Here is a 22,012-nt window from a genome sequence, read left to right as displayed (position 1 = left end):
ATGGGTCTCGTTTACAGCAGACCACCGCCTACCATCCCCAACCAACGGGATGGTTGAGCGCTTCCATCGGCAGCTGAAGGCGTCCCTCTGTGCCCGACTGACCGGCCACGATTGGGCTGACCAGCTGCCTTGGGTCCTCCTCGGCATTCGTACGGCCCCAAAGGCCGAGCTAGGCACGTCCTCGGCCGAGCTCGTCTACGGTATGTCCCTGCGGGTACCAGGTGACATCCTCCCTTCCGCCCCCGCCTTGCCGCCGCCCGTTACGTCGGTGTTGGGTTCCCTCCGGGCACGGGTGGGTTCTCTGGCTCGAGTCCCGACCTCCTGGCACGGAAGTCGGACTTGCGGGACTGTGATTTCGTGTTCCTGTGGAAAGATTCCCACCGCCCCCCTCTTCATCTGGTTTATCAGGGCCCGTTTCAGGTACTATTGTCTATATATTGCCTATTGTCTATTGACTATTGACTATTGTCTATTGTCTATTGACTATTGCCTATTGAGTATTGTCTATTTGGTACAAGAGGTATGTGGAAGACCAGATGGAGCTTGGCCTTTTGTTCAGTCTGAAGAAGGGTCTCGACCCGAAACGTTGCCCATTCCTTCTCTCCCGAGATGCTGCCTGACCCGCTGAGTTACTCCAGCATTTTGTGAATAATTGGCCTTTTGTTCTCCTGTTTCAGCCAAGGGCCCCTGTGCCGATGCGGAAGTGCCTGGGTGTTGCCCTGGCTCTCTGCCTGCTCCTTGTGGGCTGGGCAGAGGGTCAGGGTCAGGGGCAATGCGAGAAGCCGGAAGCATGGAGCATCGGGGCGGAAACCCCCATGGAGCAATCCCTGGGGCGAGTGACTGTGGTGGCGTTACTGCAGGCTAGCTGACATTTCTGTCTGCTGCAAGCCGCCAGGTAAGAACTCCAGAAGAAACCTTGTAGATATTATTTGGGATATTATTTTCCCCTGCTTGTAGAAACACTTTGATTGCATGAGTAGCACAATGTTTAATAACCATGCTTAATAATGAAGAAGCAATAATCAGTGCGGCACTGTGGCTCAGTGGTGGAGTTGCTGCCTCACAGCGGCAGATACCAGATACCAGACTCTAGGCACTGTCTGTACTCAGTTTGTTCGTTCTTCCTTTGACCATCTGGGTTTCCTCCGGGTGCTCCGGTTTCGTCCCACACTCCAAAGACATCCGGGTTTGTAGCTTCATTGGCTGCTGTAAATTGTCCCGAATGTAGGATAGGGTGAGTGGTGCACGGGTGTGGGCCTTCTCCGGGTGCTCCGGTTTCCTCACACATTCCAAAGACGTACAGGTTTGCAGCTTATTTGGCTTCTGCACATTGCAAATTGTCCCCAGTGTGTGTAGGATAGTGCCGGTATATGAGGGGGGTCGCTGGTCGGCATGAGCTCGGTGGGCCGAAGGGCCTATTTCCACGCTGTATCTCTAAAGTCTAAATCATTAATATCTTACCGTTATTTAACCATTGCTCGCTAGGCTCACAAAATAAAATGATTTCATAAATCTCTCGATGGTATCTATCTCAATGTTCCAATGGCAGTTCTCGTTCAAGGTAACGGCACACCATCAGTTCAGTTCAGTTTCCGAAGCTCCATTTGTGGTTGACGTTAATTGTTGGAACTGTGTCCTTTTTGTAACCGTGGGGGGGAGCAACATGGATAGTGGCCATGGCCGGCTGTGGTTAACCATCAGGCCTTCTGCAACCAGTACAAATTGACAAACCTCCGTCAACACTGGAGTTTGGTTCAATGGTTCAATGGTCCTTTATTGTCACGTGTTCCCTGAGGTACAGTGGAATCTGATTCACCCTACAGTCATGCCAAAAAAGCACCAAGATACAAAACTACATGAAGATTAAACCATAAACAGCCACCACAGCGGCGTGTGAGAATCCCCAGGGCACACAGCATAAGTGGAGACACACAGCCTCAGTTCAATGTCCAGACTACACACACGCTCCTTCACCGTGATGTGACCAGAGTTGTACCGACCGCTGTCACTCTCTCTGCAGTCCCTGTCTGCCCAAACAGTCAGAAAGCCGTCCACACTCGCACCAGACTCCGGGATGTCCACATGGAGACACGTCCCCTCAAAACACCGAGACCACCGCACTCACGGCACTCCCTCCGTGTCCCCACCAGTGCCGGCAGCACGGCCATCTTGTTTTATTCGGCGACACTACATTTCCCACTGTTATGGAAGGCAAATAACTTATACCTTCTTCCTCCTTTTCTCCCGCGGTCGGGGCGATCGATCCATCGGCAGTCGGGGCGATCGAAGCCCTGGCATCGGGGCGATCGAGGCTCCCGCGATCGGGGCGGTCGAAGCTCCTGCGGTTGGAGCTCCCGAAGCCAGCTCCACGATGTTAGGCCGCAGTGCGGACGGAGATACGATACGGAAAAAGTCGCATCTCCGTCGAGGGAAGAGATAAAAAAAGGTTTCCCCCAACCCCCCTCCACCCCCACCCACCACATAAAATGAAACTAAAGATACACTAAAACATACAAATCAGACTAAAAACAACGAAAGAAAGAAGGGGCGAGACAGGCTGTTGGCGAGGCTGCCACTTATGGCGCCAGATTGGTGGCACGTTATACTGATTCCTGTTGCTGGGGCAGGGCTGTTATCAAGCCTGGCATGCAATGTCTCACCAGAACGCCAGACTTTCAGACGTGAGGCCTGTGGCTAGTGGGGTCCCTCAGGGATCAGCACTGTTTCTGGTCTATTTCAACGATTTGGACGAGACAAGATTTAGCACGTTTGCAGATGACGCTAAAATAAGTGGATTTGTAGACAGTGTAGATGGCTGTCAAGAATTACCAAGATCTTGATGAGCAGAAGTTGGCCAAGGAATGGCAAATGAAGTTTAACTCAGGTAAGTGTGAGGTGTTGCCTTTTGGGAAATCAGGGCCTTCACAGTAGGGCCCAAGAGAGTAGTGGACAGCAGAGGGATCAAAGAGTTTAGGGACATAGTTATCTTAAAGTGGTGTTCGGGCTTTCTCTGCTGGCCTTTATCAGTCAAGCAGCTGAGTGTGTGCTAGATGCACAAGGTGTTGGTGAAGCCGTAATCACAGTGCTGTGTTCAGTTTTGGTCAGGCTGCTCTGGAAAGGATGCCATCAAGCTGGAGTGAGTACAGAGAAGATGTACAAAGATGTTGCCAGGACTCAAGGGCGTGAGATGTTGGTAGACGTTGGGCAGCCTGGGATATTATTCCTTGCAGCGCTGGGTGTCGAGGGGTGATCTTATAGAGGTGTATAAAATTGCAGCAGCAATACATAGCACGAATGCCTTGTCGTTTTCCCAAGTTAGGGGAATCAAGAACTAGAAGGTAGAGGTTTAAGGTAGAGAGGGAAAAGGTTTAATAAGAACCAGAGGGGCACGTTTTATTTTACACAGAGGGTGGTGGGCATATGGAACCAGCTGCCAGAGGAGGTAGGTACTATAATAACATTTAAAAGAAATGTGGACAGGTGCAAAGATATGAAAAATGTTGAAGGATATGGGCTGAACACAAGGGCTGATGGAGAACAAAAGCGCTGGCGAAACTCAGCAGGTCAGGCAACATCGCTGGATAACATGGATGGCTGAAGTTTCGGGTCAAGACCCTTCTTCAGATTGAACGCTTCTTCAGTTTGAACCCTTCTTTAGATTGCCCGTTAAATACGTCGAGGTTTTTGGCTGAAGGACCTGTTTCTGTGCTGTTATGATGAACAGTAAATGAAAGCTGATGTCAGTCCCAAACTGTTTATCTTGCCCGCAGTCAACTCCCACTCCATGTATGAAGCACAGGACCCTGTGAAACAATCCCATTGATGTACATTGTACAACTCTAGTGCCCCAGGTGCCCAGGACCATCTAGGACACACTGTTCATTGGACCTTTCCATAGACTGGAGAGCAATTAACAGGATACAGCCTTCTGCTTAAGACAAAGCAACTGTATATTAGTTGCACTTTGAAACACTTGTGTCATTTGAACACGAGCAGTTGTGAGATTGGATGCATGTCCCATGATAAAGAACTTAACCTGAACACAGTGGAGGAAGGAACTGCAGATGCTGGTTTAAACCGAAGATAGACTAAAAACCTGGAGTAACTCAGCGGGTCAGGCAGCATCTCCGGAGAAAAGGAATAGGTGACGTTTCAGGTCGAGACCCTTCTTCAGATTGAAGAAGGGTCAACTGAAGAAGGGTCTCGACCTGAAACGTCACCCATTCCTTTTCTCCAGAGATGCTGTCTGACCCGCTGAGTTACTCCAGCACTCTGTGAAACGTCACTTATCCATGCTCTCCACTGATGCTGCCTGACCCGCTGAGTTACTCCGGCTTTTTCTGTCTATGACCTGAACACATATAATCTTTCCTCCGGGAACACACAGGAGTTTACTCAATGATTTATTTTATTCACCGTCTGATAGCTTTCTAAAGACCTGGGATGACATTAATGGGATAAATGGTCTTTTATCCTTAATCAAAATAAAGATAATAGACAATAGACAATAGACAATAGGTGCAGGAGGAGGCCATTCAGCCCTTCGAGCCAGCACCGCCATTCAATGCGATCATGGCTGATCACTCTCAATCAGTACCCCGTTCCTGCCTTCTCCCCATACCCCCTCACTCCGCTATCCTTAAGAGCTCTATCCAGCTCTCTCTTGAAAGTATCCAACGAACTGGCCTCCACTGCCTTCTGAGGCAGAGAATTCCACACCTTCACCACTCTCTGACTGAAAAAGTTCTTCCTCATCTCCGTTCTAAATGGCCTACCCCTTATTCTTAAACTGTGGCCCCTTGTTCTGGACTCCCCCAACATTGGGAACATGTTTCCTGCCTCTAATGTGTCCAATCCCCTAATTATCTTATATGTTTCAATAAGATCCCCCCTCATCCTTCCAGATCATGTAAAAACTCTTCATACATTCTCATTATCTAAACATTTAATAGTTTCTTTGTAGTGTTTAGTTTAGTTTAGTTTAGTTTAGACATACAGCTTGACAACAGGCCCTTTGGCCCACCGAGTCCGTGCCGACCAGAGATCCCCGCACACTACCATTATCCTACACACACGAGGGACAATTTACAATTGTACCAAGCCAATTAACGTACAAACCTGTACGTCTTTGGAGTGTGGGAGGAAACTGAAGATCTCGGGAAAAAAAACACGCAGGTCACGGGGAGAACGTATAAACTCCGTACAGACAGCACCCGTAGTCGGGATGGAACCCGGGTCTCTGGCGCTGTTAGGCAGCAACTCTACCCGCTGCGCCACCGTGCCACCCTTTAGACAAAAACTTAGACTTACCCCTTTAGTCTTACTCTTCCCACACACGTGGTCCCCTGGGGGAATATCCATTCCCTTGTTTGAAGGGTGGCCCCACCAGACTCTGCCCCTCTAAGTTCAGCAGCGTAAGGACCCCAGACTGTGGCCCTCCCTCACAGAGCCTTGGTGTTGGCTGCACCGAGCTTCAGCGAGCCCTTCAGCACGCACTGGAGCAATAGACAATAGACAATAGGTGGAGGAGGAGGCCATTTGGCCCATCGAGCCGATGGAGGAGCCCATCGGCCCATTCACCGTGATCATCCACAATCAGCACCCTGTGCCTGCCTTCTCCCCATCTCCGCTATCTTTAAGAGCTCTATCTAACTCTCGGGCCAGTCATTCCCTGATGGACAGCTCGCTCTGCTGGGAGGTCAACAATCTTTGGCAGACCAAAGAGCGTCTTTCACCTTTGATGGTCTCTGAGTTTGACACTGGAGTATGACACTGCGTATGACACTGGCCATAAATCAGAGATGCCTCTGTGATGGGGCGGTTCAGGATGAACCGTGACAATATTCTCCAGACCCTCTGCAAATCCACACTCTGCAAAGAGGTGGGCAACGGTCTCCTCTCTGCTGCAGCCATCCTGAGGGCAGCGTGCATCAGCAGCAAGACACTAATGGTGCAGGAAAGATCTGACTGTCATTGGCAGCCAAGTCAGGTGAGGTGCTTGTAGGCGAGGCTTTTGGTCAGATGAACTGATTGATTGAACACTTTATTGTCACATATGACAAGTCACAGTGAGATTCTTTGCTTGCATGCCCAAGGTATGCAAGTAGTCGCCACGTAAAGGGCGCCAAGAGTTACAAAGTATTCGCGCGCCGAGGTTTCCCTTTGTTCTCCCCCCCTCCCCCTCCTCACGGCGGTCCACCCACGCCGGGTCCTTCGTTGTCCCCCCCTCCCCCTCCTCACGGCGGTCCCGACACGCCGGGTCCTTTGTTGTTCCCCCCCCTCCTCATGGCCGTCCCCCCACGCCGGGTCCTTCATTGTCCCCCCTCCTCACCGCGGTCCCAACACGCCGGGTCCTTCGTTGTCCCCCCCCTCCTCATGGCCGTCCCCCCACGCCGGGTCCTTCATTGTCCCCCCTCCTCACCGCGGTCCCAACACGCCGGGTCCTTTGTTGTTCCCCCCCCTCCTCATGGCCGTCCCCCCACGCCGGGTCCTTCATTGTCCCCCCTCCTCACCGCGGTCCCAACACGCCGGGTCCTTCGTTGTCCCCCCCCTCCTCATGGCCGTCCCCCCACGCCGGGTCCTTCATTGTCCCACCCTCCCCCTCCTCACCGCGGTCCCAACACGCCGGGTCCTTCGTTGTCCCCCCCCTCCTCATGGCCGTCCCCCCACGCCGGGTCCTTCATTGTCCCACCCTCCCCCTCCTCACCGCGGTCCCAACACGCCGGGTTCTTCATTGTCCCCCCCCCTCCTCATGGCCGTCCCCCCACGCCGGGTCCTTCATTGTCCCACCCTCCCCCTCCTCACGGCGGTCCCCTCACGCCGGGTCCTTCGTTGTTCCCCCCCCCTCCTCAGCAGCGCCCTCACTCCACGGTCGACGGTCAACTGCCGCGCTAAATTCTCCACTCTTGCCACAGGGTCCCCACTTGATGCCTCCATGGCGTGGGCCCCCGTGGGCTGGGCAGTCAGCGCCACGGGATCCACAGTTTAGAAGGAGCAGTTATTTTCCTAAACTTCCAGCAGCACTCGATGTCAGTCTCTGAATGCGTCCCAGGGAACAGTCAGTGGATCACAGTCCTCTATCCAGCTACGTTGCACTACCTCAATGCCACCACATGAGGACCTCTGTCCCTCACAGCAGAAATCCTGCTCCTCGTGGCTGCCTGCCTGCCCCCACTGAGCAAACTCCAATCTGTCTGCATCCCACCCATTTTAACACCAGTTTCATCCTGTATTTTCCAGTTTAGATTTTGTGAGGTTTGTTACAGCTTCTGTACAAACTAAGTAAATCAGGCATTTTTCTCCCAACCCTCTAAATTAATCACGCAGAAACATAGAAACATAGAAAATAGGTGCTTCGAACATAGACATTTGGCCCTTCGAGCCAACACCGCCATTCATTGTGATCATGGCTGATCATCCACAATCAGTAACCTGTGCCTGCCTTCTCCCCATATCCCTTGATTCCGCTAGCCCCTAGAGCTCTATCTAACTCTTTTAAATTCATCCAGTGAATTGGCCTCCACTGCCCTCTGTGGCAGAGAATTCCACAAATTTACAACTCTCTGGGTGAAGAAGTTTTTTCTCACCTCAGTTTTAAATGGCCTCCTCTTTATTCTTTGACTGTGGCCGCTAACATAGTAACTAATAGCAGTGGAACTCACCTTTTTGCTCTCAATGTCCATGCAGAACATGATGCCAATTCTTTACTGTGTTTTTTTTTTAAACTGGGGCTTTAAAAAGATAATTGAGGCCTCTTTCGCATTAACCTCCCACGCTAGTTCATAGCTTCTTCTGCGGTTCTCAAAGATAACCACAAAGTGCCACAATGCTTTTCCTGTTCCTTTCTTCTCTTCCCCGCTGTTATCAGGTTCTTGAACAGACCTTTCAAATGCTTGGGATGAACTCCCGATCTACCCATCCTACCGCTGCACTTTTTTTGCAGCTGTTTATTTTCTCTTTGCACTAACTGATGTTCTCACGTACGGTATGATTTGCCTGGAAAGCAAGACCCAGCTTTTCACAGCATCTCGGTAAATGTGACATTGAAAGAAGCAGAATGAGTAAGATGGTAGGCTACCCAAGGCTGGGAGCTCCACTAAACTAGTGTTCTCTATAAGAAAAAAATAACAATGTCAACGTCCTTAACCCTTCTTTAATGAACCATTATTATTGGTTATAGTTTGTACAGAAGCCGTTACAAAATCTGGTGGAATTATTATTATAGACAATAGACAATAGGTGCAGGAGTAGAACATTCAGCCCTTCGAGACAGCACCACCATTCACTGTGATCATGGCTGATCATCTACAATCAGTACTCCATTCCTACCTTCTCCCCACATCCCTTGACTCCGCTATCTTTAAGAGCTCCATCTAACTTTCTCTTGAAAGCATCCAGAGAATTGGGCTCCACTGCCTTCTGAGGCAGAGAATTCCACAGATTCACAACCTTCTGGGTGAAAAACACCTTCCTCATTTCCGTTCAAAATGGCCTACCCCTTATTCTTAAACTTTGGCCCCTGGTTCTGGACTCCCCCAACATCGGGAATATGTTTCCTGCCTCTAGCATGTCCAATCCCTTCATAAACTTATATGTTTCAATAAGATCCCCTCTCATCCTTCTAAATTCTAGTGGACACAAGCCCAGGTGCTCCATTCTTTTAACATATGACAACATTATTACATGTACAGAGATACAGTGAAAAACTGTTGTCAACTTATGTCATACAATCAAACCATACACAAATACAACAGGTAATGCAAGGAGAAAAATACCAGAATATAGTGTTACAGCGAGGCAGCTAGTTTACAATGGTTTCCATCTGTCTAATATGTTTAGCTGTGCAACCAGACTCATCAATCCACTAGTGCAGGAAGGAGAAGCAGATGCTGGTTTAAACTATAGACACAAAAAGCTGAAGTAACTCAGCGGGTCAGACAGCATCTCTGGAGAAAAGGAATAGGTGACGTTTCGGGTCACTGAAGGCTGAAGAAGGGTCTGAACCCGAAACGTCACCTATTCCTTTTCTCCAGGGATGCTGCCTGACCCGCTGAGTTACTCCAGCACTCTGTGAAACATCACCTATCCATGTTCTCCACAGATGCTGCCTGACCCGCTGAGTTACTCCAGCACTCTGTGAAACATCACCTATCCATGTTCTCCACAGATGCTGCCTGACCCGCTGAGTTACTCCAGCACTCTGTAAAACATCACCTATCCATGTTCTCCACAGATGCTGCCTGACCCGCTGAGTTACTCCAGCTACTTGCGCCTATCCTCGTCGTTGTACATTCCTTTTGATACCTAGTAGATTTGTTTTTAAAGTGGTTTACTATTTCAGTTTGAGGCACCTGAAGAACAGTCTGGATCGCCGTGGGCTGGTGAACATCTCCTACCTGGTGGTAAATCACCAGGGAAATGACTCACGGGAAAATTACCAACAGCTGAAGGAAAAGGTGGAAGGAGAGCTGCCTGTGTATCAACAAGACACTGATCAGCCTGACGTTTGGAGTCTACTCCGGGGCGAGAAGGATGACTTCCTCATCTATGACAGGTCAGTAGACTCCATCGTGCACGCGGCTGTCCGATGGCGTTTGACTGCCTCTCCTGCTGTAAATCATCGGCCATGATCTACCAATGCCTCCGATACTCTCTCCCTTGCCGCCACAAAGGATTGGACAAGCTGGATGCAGGAAAAATGTTCCCAATGTTGGGGGAGTCCAGAACCAGGTGCCACAGTCTAAGAATAAAGGGGAGGCCATTTAAAACTGAGCAGAAAGAGAGCTCTCTGGGCTAGCGGAATCAAGGGATATGGTGAGAAGGCAGGCTAAGGTTACTGATTGTGGATGATCAGCCATGATCACATTTAATGGCAGTGCTGGCTCAAAGGGCCAAATGGCCTCCTCCTGCACCTGTTTTCTATGTTTCTATGTTGCTGGAGTTTAGAAGAGAGGTGGACCTCATTGAAACATACAGAATAATGAGCGGCCTGGATAGAGTGGATGTGGGGAGGATGTTTCCACCAGTGGGAGAGTCTAGGACTAGAGGTCACAACCTCAGAATTAAAGGACATCCCTTTAGGAAGGAGATGAGGAAAAATGTCTTTCGTCAGAGGGTGGTGAATCTGTGGAATTCATTGCCACAGAAGGCTGTGGAGGCCAAGTCAGTGGATGTTTTTAAGGCACAGTTCGATAGATTCTTGATTAGTACAGGTGCCAGGGGTTATGGGGAGAAGGCAGGAGAATGGGGTTAAGAGCGAGAGATAGATCAGCCATGATTGAATGGCAGAATAGACTCCTGACATTATGACATGACGGTATGAAATATCACCCATTCCTTCTCTCCAGAGATGCTGCCAGTTCCAGATGCTGAGTTACTCCAGCATTTTGTGTCTATCTTCGGTGTAAACCAGCATCTATCTGCAGTTCCTTCCTATCCATGCAATATATCTTCTTCACCACCTTATCTGCCAGTGTTGCTGCTTTCAGGGAACTATGGACTTTCAACCCAAGGTCCCTCTGCTCATCAACATTTCTTGCCACTCTACCATGTAATGTGTATATCCTACTCCATATGACATCCCAGAATACATCACCTCTTCTCCACCCTGTCCACACCTTCCACATCCTTCCTGCAATGGGGAAACCTCAACTGCACACTACACTCCAAATTTAGGGCGGCACGGTGGCGCAGCGGTAGAGTTGCTGCCTTACAGCGAATGCAGCATCGGAGACCCGGGTTCCATCCCGACTACGGGTGCTGTCTGCACGTTGTACGTTCTCCCCGTGACCTGCGTGGGTTTTCTCCGAGATCTTCGGTTTCCTCCCACACTCCAAAGACGTACAGATTTGTAAGTTAATTGGCTTGATATAAATGTAACAAATTGTCCCTAGTGGGTATAGGACATTGTTAATAAATGGGGATCGCTGGTCGGCGTGGACCCGGAGGGCCGAAGGGCCTGTTTCCGCACTGTATCTCCAAACTAAACTAAATTAAACTAAATGCAGCCTGCCCAAATATAATGCTGTATTGTCACTGCCTGACTCTTGTACTCAATCCCTGACTGCTGAAGACAAGAACTACATACGCCCTCTTTACCACACGTTTGATCCAGACTTTGGATACCTGTTTGTACAGGTTCTTCGTCAAATGTGAAGTTTGTTTTGCCAGATGCTTCGGTTTGCTCCCCCATCCCCCAAAACTCTTGCTGGCAGGTTAAACGACTGCTGTAAAGTGCCCATCATGTAGGTGAGTGGTAAAATAATTAAAATGGGAGATACAGGGCATGTGAGAGACCAGTCACAGAGCCATGGGGAAGCAGAGGGGTGAAGGGACTGTCCCCTGCCTCCATCCATGGTGTGGATGTGCAGGTTACCAGGGAGTACAAATACCTTGGAGTGTACCTGGGCAGTAAACTGGACTGGCCCAGGAACGCTGAGGCCCTGTACAAGAAGGGATAGAGCCGGCTGTACTTTTTGAGAAGTCTCTGCTACTTCAACGTCTGCAGTAAGATGCTGCAGATGTTCTCCCAATCGATGGTGGCCCAGTGCCATCGTCTTCGCTGCCGTGTGCCGGGGCAGCAGGGCAAAGGCCGCGGAAACCAACAGGATCAACAAACCCATCAGGAAGGCTGGCTCCGTCCTGGAGGCGGAGTTGGATTAATGGGAGGTGGTCTTGGAGGAGAGGATGCTCCTCAAACTGCGGAGCATCCTGGACAATACAGCTCACCCCCTCCATGACACACTGGCCAACCTGAGGAGCACCTTCAGCAACAGACTGGTTCCACCAAGATGCAGCACAGAACGCCACATGAGATCCTTCTTCCCTATGGCTATCGAACTGTACAACTCCTCCCCCTTCTGTCGTGGGGTAGACTGAGACCGCCCCCTCCCCCTCCCCCTCCCCCGCCCCCTCCCCCTCCCTGCACATCCCCCAAGCCTTTCCACTCGTCATTTTAATTTCATGTTTCATGTAATTTGTGTTTTTATGACTGTTGGCAGATCAATTTCCCTCCTGGGATAAAGTTCTATCATATCGTATCGTAAGATTGGTTGATTGAGAGCCAGTAAGGATGTGGTCCTTGTGGTGTATAAGTAACTAGACCAAGTGGACCTGTTGGGCCCAAACCTCTCCTGCATTGGTGCAGCACCCTCTCCTTCCCCCCTCCCCTCCCCTCCCTCCCTCCCTCCCTCCTCCCCCTCCCCTCCCTCCCTTACCCTCCCCCCACTCCTTCCCTTAACCCCCCTTATCCTCCCTCCTCTCCACCCTCCCTCCACCCCCTCCCTCCCCCCTCCCTCCCTAGGAAATAGATTTAAACTTTTAAATGTGAGTAACTTTAGAAATATAACACCAATTTCAATGAAACTTCTTCCATTAGCACCAAAGGGACGACGGTGAGTAAGGTGGGCTTAAAATTGTTGCGCTATCGTGTACCGTTTTGGCTGTAGTTCAGGAACAAACAAACAAACAAACGAGTTTTAGTGTGTAGATGCCAGTAACTTCCTCTCTTTGAGGTGCAAAGATAGATAACAAGTTGTTTCTCCATCAGGTGTGGCCAGCAGACCTTTCACTTGGGACTGCCATTCACCATGCTCAGGCAAACGATTGTGGAGAAAGCGATCACGCAAACCTATTGTCACACAATGTGCACCAATTGTTCTCTGGTGGTAAGGATTTACTCCGTATTTACTAAGTATTAAAGTTGGTGACAGAGAGCCTGGCACAGGATGTGGGAGGTGTGGGCTCCTGGGAGGGGGTGAGCAGCAGTGTGTGCAGTAAGGGCCTCGGAGCACAGACTAGCCACACAGGAGCTGCTGTGATGCTAGCTCACATTCGGGTGGCACGGTGGTTCAGCGGTAGAGTTGCGGCCTTACAGCGAATGCAGCGCCGGAGTCCCGGGTTCCATCCCGACTACGGGTGCTGTCTGTACGGAGTTTGTACGTTCTCCCCGTGACCTACGTGGGTCTTCTCCGAGATGTGAGGTTATCCACTTTGGCGGCAAAAACAAGGAGGCAGATTATTATCTCAATAGTGTCAGGTTAGATAAGGGGGAATTGCAGCAAGACCTGGGTGTCCTTGTACACCAGTCACTGAAAGTTGGCGTGCAGGTACAGCAGGCAGTGAAGAAAGCTAATGGCCTTCAAAACGAGAGGATTTCAGTATAGGAGTCAAGAGGTTCTTCTGCAGTTGTATAGGGCCCTGGTAAGACAACATCTGGAGTATTGTGTACAGTTTTGATCTCCTAATTTGAGGAGGGACATCCTTGTAATTGAGGCAGTGCAGCGTAGGTTCACGAGATTGATCCCTGGGATGGCGGGACTGTCATATGAGGAAAGATTGAAAAGACTAGGCTTGTATTCACTGGAGTTTAGAAGGATGAGAGAGGATCTTATAGAGACATATAAAATTATAAAAGCTAGATGCAGGAAAAATGTTCCCAATGTTGGGGGAGTCCAGAATCAGGGGCCACAGTCTGAGAATAAGGGGGAGGCCATTTAAAACTGAGGTGAGAAAGAACTTTTTCACCCAGAGAGTTGTGAATTTGTGGAATTCTCTGCCTGAGAGCAGTGGAGGCCAAATCACTGGATGGATTTAAGAGAGAGTTAGATAGAGCTCTAGGGGCTAGTGGAATCAAGGGCTATGGGGAGAAGGCAGGCACAGGTTACTGATTGTGGATGATCAGCCATGATCACAAAGAATGGTGGTGCTGGCTTGAAGGGCCGAATGGCCTCCTCCTGCACCTCTTTTCTATGTTTCTATGTTTCTATCTTCGGATTCCTTCCACACTCCAAAGACGTACAGGTTTGTAGGCTAATTGGCTTGGTAAATTTAAAAATTGTCCCGAGTGTTAGTGTGCGGGGATCACTGGTTGGCACGAACCCGGTGGGCCGAAAGGCCTTGTCTCCACGCTGTGTCTCTAAACTAAACTAAAATATACAGATAGATAGTAACAGATAGTCACAGAAAGCACCAAAAAAAGTATTACTCTATTACACTTTTCATGGCCCTGGCAAAATGGCCAGTGGCATATCTTTTTGGACTGGGGCCTTGTTGTGATTCAGTTTAATTTAGTTTAGAGATGAATAAAATGAATAATTAATTTAAAAATGTATTGCCGCTGGTGGTTAGATCCTGAAAATTATTATTTATTACAATATTTATTGTATCGTTATTTGAGGTTGCTTTAATGTGCCTGTAAGCTGCTGCAAGTAAGGATTTCATTGTCTCAGTGATTTGATAATTTAACTCTCTTGACTCTTTAGATATAATGACATTGTTTTCCTTCAGCAGGTAGTGAGTCTTGAAAACACTCTTGGTATTAGTATTTTGTATTGGTTTGTTATTGCCATATAAATCGAGATGCAGTGCAAAGCTTTGTTTGTGTCCCATCCAGTCACTGTGTATGAGTACAACCAGGCCACAAGTGCAACAGGTCATGCAGACCTCCCTCCCACTGACTCCATCTACACCTCACGCTGCCTCGGCAAGGCCAGCAGCCCACACCATCACACAAACCAACCTCCCTCCCACTGACTCCATCTACACCTCACACTGCCTCAGCAAGGCCAGCAGCATCATCAAAGACCAGTCTCACCCTGGCCACTCCCTCTTCTCCCCTGCCCCATCGGGAAAAGATACAGAACTGTGAAAGTGCACAACTCCAGATTCAGGGACAGTTTCTTCCCAGCTGTTATCAGGTAACAGAACCATCCTACCACAACCAGAGAGCAGTCCTGAACTACTATCTACCTCATTGGTAACCCTCAGACTATCTTTGATCGGACTTTACTGGTTTTACCTTGCACTAAACGTTATTAAGTACCTGCACACTGTGAATGGCTCGATTGTACTCATGTATTGTCTTTCCGTTGACTGGTTAGCACGCAACAAAAGCTTTTCACTGTACCTTGGTGCAACTGACAATAAACTAAACTAAACTAATGATTGATATGTTTGCAGGAGACACGAAAACTGGTGGTACAGTGGATGGTAAAGAGGGTTGTTTAGGGTTACAATATTTTAGTTTTAGATTTATTATTGTCATGTGTACCGAGGCACAGTGAAAAGATTTGTTTTGCATGCTATCCAAACAGATCAGTTGTACTATACATAAATACAATCTAGTCCCTTATCATGTATAATAATAATAATAATAATAATATATTCCTTTATTCGTCCCACACTGGGGAAATTTACAGTGTTACAGCAGCAAAGTGGATAGCAAGAGATCATTCATTATAAATAAAAGTACGCCAGGTGTGGTCTCACTAAGGACCGGTACAACTGCAGAAGGACCTCTTTGCTCCTATACTCAACTCCTCTTGTTATGAAGGCCATCATTCCATTGGCTTTCTTCACTGCCTGCTGTACCTGCATGCTTCCTTTCAGTGACTGATGCAGTAGGACACCCAGATCTCTTTGTACGTCCCCTGTTCCTAACTTGACACCATTCAGATAATAATCTGCCATCCTATTCTTACCACCAAAGTGGATAACCTCACACTTATCCACATTAAACTGCATCTGCCATGCATCCGCCCACTCACACAACCTGTCCAAGTCATCCTGCAACCTCATAGCATCTTCCTCACAGTTCACACTACCACCCTGCTTTGTATCATCGACAAATTTGCTAATGGTACTTTTAATCCCTTCATCCAAGTCATTAATGTATATTGTAAATAGCTGCGGTCCCAGCACCGAGTCTTGCTGTACCCCACTAGTCACTGCCTGCCATTCTGAAAGGGACCCATTTATCCCCACTCTTTGCTTTCTGTCTGCCAACCAATTTTCTATCCATGTTTCCTACCCTACCCCCAATACCATGTGCTCTAATTTTGCCCACTAATCTCCTATGTGGGACCTTGTCGAAGGCTTTCTGAAAGTCAAGGTACACTACATCCACCGGCTCTCCCCTGTCCATTTTCCTAGTTACATCCTCAAAAAATTCCAGAAGATTAGTCAAGCATGATTTCCCCTTCATAAATCCATGCTGACTCAGAACGATCCTGTTACTGCTATCCAAATGCTCCGCAATTTCGTCTTTTATAATTGACTCCCCCTATTGCCTTTTTAGTTATCTTCTGTTGCTCTTTAAAAGAGTCCCAATCATCTGGCTTCCCGCTCATCTTTGCTATGCTATACTTCTCTTTTATTTTTATGCTGTCCTTGACTTCCCTTGTCAGCCACGGGTGCCTCTTACTCCCTTTAGAATCTTTCCTCCTCTTTGGGATGAATTGATCCTGCAACTTCTGCATTATTCCCAGGAATACCTGCCATTGCTGTTCCACTGTCCTCCCTGCTAGGGCCTCCTTCCAGTCAATTCTGGCCAGCTCCTGCCTCATGCCTCTGTAAATCCTCTGGGATGCAGACCATCAGACCCTGGGGATTTATCAGCCTTCAGTCTCATCAGTCTACCCAACACCATTTCCTGCCTAATGTGGATTTCCTTCAGTTCCTCCGTCACACTAGGACCTCAGAACATCTGGGAGATTGTTTGTATCTTCCTTAGTGATGTAAACCAAGGATAGGCACAAAATGCTGGAGCAACTCAGCAGGACAGGCGAGAAGGAATAGGTGACGTTTCGGGTCGAGACCGAGTCCGAAGAAGGGTCTTGACCTGAAACGTCTCCCATTTCTTCTCTCCAGAGATGCTGCCTGTCCCGCTGAGTTACTCCAGAATTTTGTGTCTATCTTTGGATTCAGAGTCTAGTTTATGTCTCAGTAAAGCCTTTAATGTACCATATAAGTTCTAGGAGCAGGATTAGGACATTTGGCCCATCGTCTACTCCGCCATTCAATCATGGCTGATCTTTCCCTCTCAACCCCATTCTTCTGTCTTCTCCCCATAACCCTTGACATCTGTAATAATCAAGAATCTGTCAAGCTCTGCCTTAAAAATATCCATTGGCTGCCTCTACAGTCGTCTGTGGCAATGAATTCCACAGATTCACCACCCTCTGACTAAAGAAATTCCTCCTCATCTCCTTCCTAAAGGAACATCCTTTTATTCTGAGGCAATGCCCTCTGGTCCTAGACTCTCCCACCATTGAATACATCCTCTCCACATTCACTCTATCCAGGCTGTTCCCTATTCAGCAGGTTTCAATGAAGTCCTCCCTCATCCTTCTAAAATGTATGCACTTCAGTGTGTGTTTGAGATCCACTATGAAGTAAAGTCCCATATTCCTGGGTGATGTGTGATTCTCCATAATTGTGCCTGTGTTGAACACACAGAGTAACACTCCCTCACTCCGCTCCCTCACCACTGTGGTTGTACTTCCCTCTCCTCGTGTGCAATTGCACTATCTCCTGCTGAATGCAGACACTCATAGAAGGTGTAATCCTACATCTAGAAGGTGGTGGGTGCACGGAATGAGCTGTCAGAGGAGGTAGTTGAGGCTGGGACTATCCCAACGTTTAAGAAACAGTTAGACAGGTACATGGACAGGACAGGTTTGAAGGGATTGAGGAAGAGGAAGATTGAACTTTATTACCTTCCATCACAGTGAGGAATGTGGAATCCGCTGTGGTGGATGTTTACGTTAAATTTCATTTTATGTGGCTGTGTGTCTTGTTGCTTTTTACTTAGTATGGCTGCATGGTAACTCAAATTTCACTGTACCTTAATTGGTACCTATGACAATAAATTGATCTTGAAATCTTGAAATCTTGGATCTGGACCAAGAGCAGGTAGGTGGGACTAGTGTAGTTGGGACATGTTGGCCGGTGTGGGCAAGTTGGATCGAAGGGCCTGTCTCCACACTGTATCACTCTACGACTCCTGTAAGTTTGCCTCTATCTGTCCTCAAAGAGAGGTTCTTCAAACTTCAAGCTGGAACTAGTCACACTTTACTGATGTATTTGGCACATTCGTTAGAATTTCATCTCTCCATCAGCTGAACCCAGCTGTTAGTGCATTTAAAGCAAATGGGTACATTTTAACAGCTGGGAGCGTTATATATCCGGTGAGTGTGAGTGTGTCAAGGTTTTATTTGCTACCCTCATAATATATGTGCAGATTCTAAATTAAATGTGTGTAGCATTGCAGACTGTGCTTAGAGCATTTGAAATCTCCTGTGTTCACTCCTGCAGGAAGTACCTTCGCCATGCCTTGCCAGAAACGCAACAGAGGCAAAGGTGGTAGGAGGCCATCGGCGAAAACACAACCCACATAGGAGCCATGGCCACGATCCCCGTAAACCAACCTTAAGACAGCGTCTCCCACAAAACAGGACCCTGAGCGAGGTGCAAGAAAGCAGTCACCAGCATCACTACCACCACCACCACCATCAGCACCCAGACAGCCCAGCGAGGAGGGAGGAGGAAGCCCGCATCTCAGCGGCATTCGAGCAAAGTCCATGAAGGGACGCGCTGAAGTGCAAAAGAAAATTCAGCTGAAAACCCCACGGCATGTCAGAGGTCGCGGGAATCAGATGATGATGATACTGCCGCCAACTGCACGGTCAAAACGCCTCCGACAGCGAGGTGCCCTGACAGTGCAGGAGACGGTCGTCATCCTGACAGTGACAGAGAGAGCTGGACGGGAAGAGCCTGTCTGAATCCTGACAGTGACGATTCCCACTGTCTGCTCTCTGATCAATGCCAACCCGGGTCGGGCAGAACCAATGACAACCTAGCAGAAACTAGGAAATGACAAAGTAGGCAGCAGTAAACATTCTGGCTGGAATGTACACTGCCATCTGCTGACATAAAGCTTTGAAATCTGTTTGTATTTCAGCTTTATGGTTTACTCTAAGTCCTGTGTTCCACCATAAGGGCTCATCTGCTACCAAACTGTATTACCCGCCCGATCAGTATAATGTTCAGGTTAGTCCTTGTCAGTCTTGCTTTTTTTCCCCATTCCTTGTGGTTGTTTCTGTGAAGGCAGCAGCACAAACTACTCTGTAGTGGCTGCTGGCTGATGTAATACAAGCACAAAGGGAGGTCGAGTAACAAAGAGAAGCTAATCCACATTATCTGCAACTACTTAGCAACACATCAACCAATTTGCAGCTTTGACCCATCAAATTTTCCCTGCAATAATTTTGATGAAGAACACTTATGTCTTCGTCAGAAATGCTGCAAATTGAAATAAGCAGGAACATTTCTTAACAATGAGCAAATAACAGCTGGTATTGCTGGAATTAAGTGCAACCAGTGCAAACTGTGATTGGGGCCATTAACACTTGAGCTGAATCCCATCTCACAGCAGCTTTCCTCTCAATCAAAGAAATCCTTTAACACGATCCTCAGCGTCCAGCTAGCAGACCACATTTAATGGTTTAGTCACAAACAAAAGACTTGGTTCTGAAGAAAGGCTATTTGTAGTTTGTTGCAAAGCAGGTGCCATATTTCATGATAGTCGCTGGGGAAATGATGACCCTCGCTCACCTGAAGTCCCTGTATGGCAAGTGCAGGCAGATTACATTTCCTGGATGCATTGAAAGTGCAAGACCATGTCAATAAAAGTCTGTGTCTGGAAAGCTGTGTGTTTGCAAACATATCTACAAAGCTAATTTTTCAACTATAACTTAGCACTTTGTGGCATCAGAGGTTGGATGTGACTGCATTAAATGGGAATGACTGTTTTGCCTTTAGACAGTCATAGAGTAAAACAGCATGGCAACAGGCCTTGGATTATACAGCCTGGGAAAGAGATCCTTCAGCCCATCGAGCCAGCATCGACCAAAGAACACAAAGCCAATTTAATTTTTCCACATTTCCAATCAACATTCACCCCATTCCACCACTACCACAGCCATAACACCAACAAATGGCCATTGAACATGGCCATTTAATCTATGTGGTCACAGGGAGAACATGCGAACTCCACACCAAGACCACCAGAGGTCAGAATGGAATCCTGATCATTGAATGGTGGTGAGGCAGAGGCTCCCCCACTGTGTTGCCACTGGAATTAATTAGTATTCCATTAATTAGTGCTTCCGTTTTCTATGTCGGGATCCTAGAATCTTGACTGAATTTCTTTCAACTTTACCTGCTACTTAATGCATGTAGTCAGATCCCAACATTCTGCACATTCTTAAAAAAAAACTACTGGTCTAGAGTGCTGCTCATTCCTTCTGCACAACTTTACCACTGCCTATGTTAAGAAAATAACTGCAGATGCTGATACAAATCGAAGGTATTTATTTCACAAAATGCTGGAGTAACTCAGCAGGTCAGGCAGCATCTCAGGAGAGAAGGTGTAAGAAAATAACTGCAGATGCTGGTACAAATCGAAGGTATTTATTTCACAAAATAAGCCTATAAGCCAAAATAGGCCTATGTTAACCTTCATTGACTTATCTGCATGATCTTGCTCGACACAAAATGCTGGAGTAACTCAGCGGGACAGGCAGCATCTCTGGAGTGAAGGAATGGGTGACGTTTCAGGGTGGAGACCCTTCTACACATTGAGAGTCAGTCTGAAGAAGAGTCTTGACCTGAAATGGCACCCATCCCTTCTCTCCAGAGATACTGCCTGTCCCGCTGAGTTACTCCAGCATTTTGTGTCTATCTTTGGTGTAAACCAGCATCTGCAATTCCTTCCTACACATTTTGTCCTCAATGAGCTATTGTGCTGCCTATAATACTGCTTCTCACCTGCTCCACAATCTACACTTCATTACAAATACTTAATAATAACTGTAACATTTATTTAAACTCATTTGAACAATGAATGAAAGACGCATCCTTACACATTGAAACAGGTGGGACAAATTAATTTCTGGCACCTGGAGTTAAACACGTGCAGGAGTGCCATCCACCGGCGTTCTCGTCCTCCGCATCAGTCCCCGTTGGTGAGACTGAACGAGCAAGAAGGCGAGTAAAACCAGCGGCTGATTCTCTCACACACCTTCAGCGTTCCAGAACCAAAACTGAATGTCCCTGCCACAGCAAAGCTCTTTGTAAGCCCAAGAGCAGCTGAGTGGGAAGAGCTGAACAACTAACTGCCTCACGCTGACGCTGGCTCTGCCAGCAAAGCCACGCTAAAACTTCCTGCGTTTCAGCTGCAGAGTGTGACTGCTGTCTCGCTGCTGTTCGAGCTCGCGAATGGTCCGGCGAAGACCTGCAATCTCTCGGTTTTTTTCCTCCTGCAAATGCTGCAACTTCTGTGAGAGAGGGAGACAGGCTGGTCAATCTGACAATGGGACTGGCAGGCGCGAGAGAGCCTGTTAACGTCACCCAGCACACACTTCTTACAAAAACCTTGGTTAGACATAGACAACATAGAAAATAGGTGCAGGAGGAGGCCATTTGGCCCTGCGAGCCAGCACCACCATTCATTGTGATCATGGCTGATCATCTACAATCAGTAACCCGTGCCTGCCTTCTCCCCATATCCCTTGATTCTGCTTGTCCCTGGAGCTCTATCCAACTCTCTTTTAAATTCAATAGAAAACATAGAAATTCAATAAAAAACATAGAACCAACTGTGTTGAGATTGTTGATAATGTACAGTTTGATGAAGGTAGTGTAGTAGATGTACACAGAGACTTGCAAAAGACATTTGACAATGTAGAGCATCATAGACTTTTAAAGGAAGAAGCACGTGATTTAATGGGATGATGATAACCTGAGGGTGTAATTGGCTGAGGATAAAGTGGGAACAATTGGAACTTTTCTTAGCTTATTTTATTCTGGACATTTCTCATATTCTTCTGATTAAGAATATGACCTTCCAGGGATCACTAGGACGAGCACATTTCTGGAGATATATATGCAAGTAGAGTCGGCTAAATTGTAGCACATAAACAGCCGTTAAGCCCACCATGCCTATGCCAACAACACAACCATCAGGAACTAATTGGTACTAATCCCATTTACCAGCACTTGAATCCTAGACTCTCAGCCTTGGCGATTCAATGCCTGTGCAGATACTTTTAAAATCTTGCGATACTACTTGTCCCCACTGCCTTTTCAGACAGATTGCAACCATGCTCTGAGTGAGAAAACTTCCCTCAAATCCCCTCTAACATTCTTAGAAACATAGAAACATAGAGAATAG

At 47.8% G+C, this 22,012-nt stretch overlaps 1 pseudogene across 1 annotated transcript; it reads left to right on the top strand.

Annotated features, from left to right (window-relative positions):
- Positions 1 to 657: 657 nt before the first annotated feature.
- On the top strand, positions 658 to 19,484 carry LOC144591337 (selenoprotein P-like; annotated as a pseudogene). The gene is made up of 4 exons (XR_013546788.1): positions 658 to 895; positions 9,341 to 9,553; positions 12,548 to 12,665; positions 18,094 to 19,484. The product of XR_013546788.1 is annotated as a selenoprotein P-like (transcript).
- Positions 19,485 to 22,012: the final 2,528 nt, after the last annotated feature.

Source organism: Rhinoraja longicauda, unplaced genomic scaffold, assembly GCF_053455715.1.
Source record: "Rhinoraja longicauda isolate Sanriku21f unplaced genomic scaffold, sRhiLon1.1 Scf000868, whole genome shotgun sequence".
Classification (NCBI taxonomy): domain Eukaryota; kingdom Metazoa; phylum Chordata; class Chondrichthyes; order Rajiformes; family Arhynchobatidae; genus Rhinoraja; species Rhinoraja longicauda.
The sequence above is the reverse complement of the archived record's forward strand: the minus strand, read 5'-3'. Positions and strand labels throughout refer to the sequence as shown.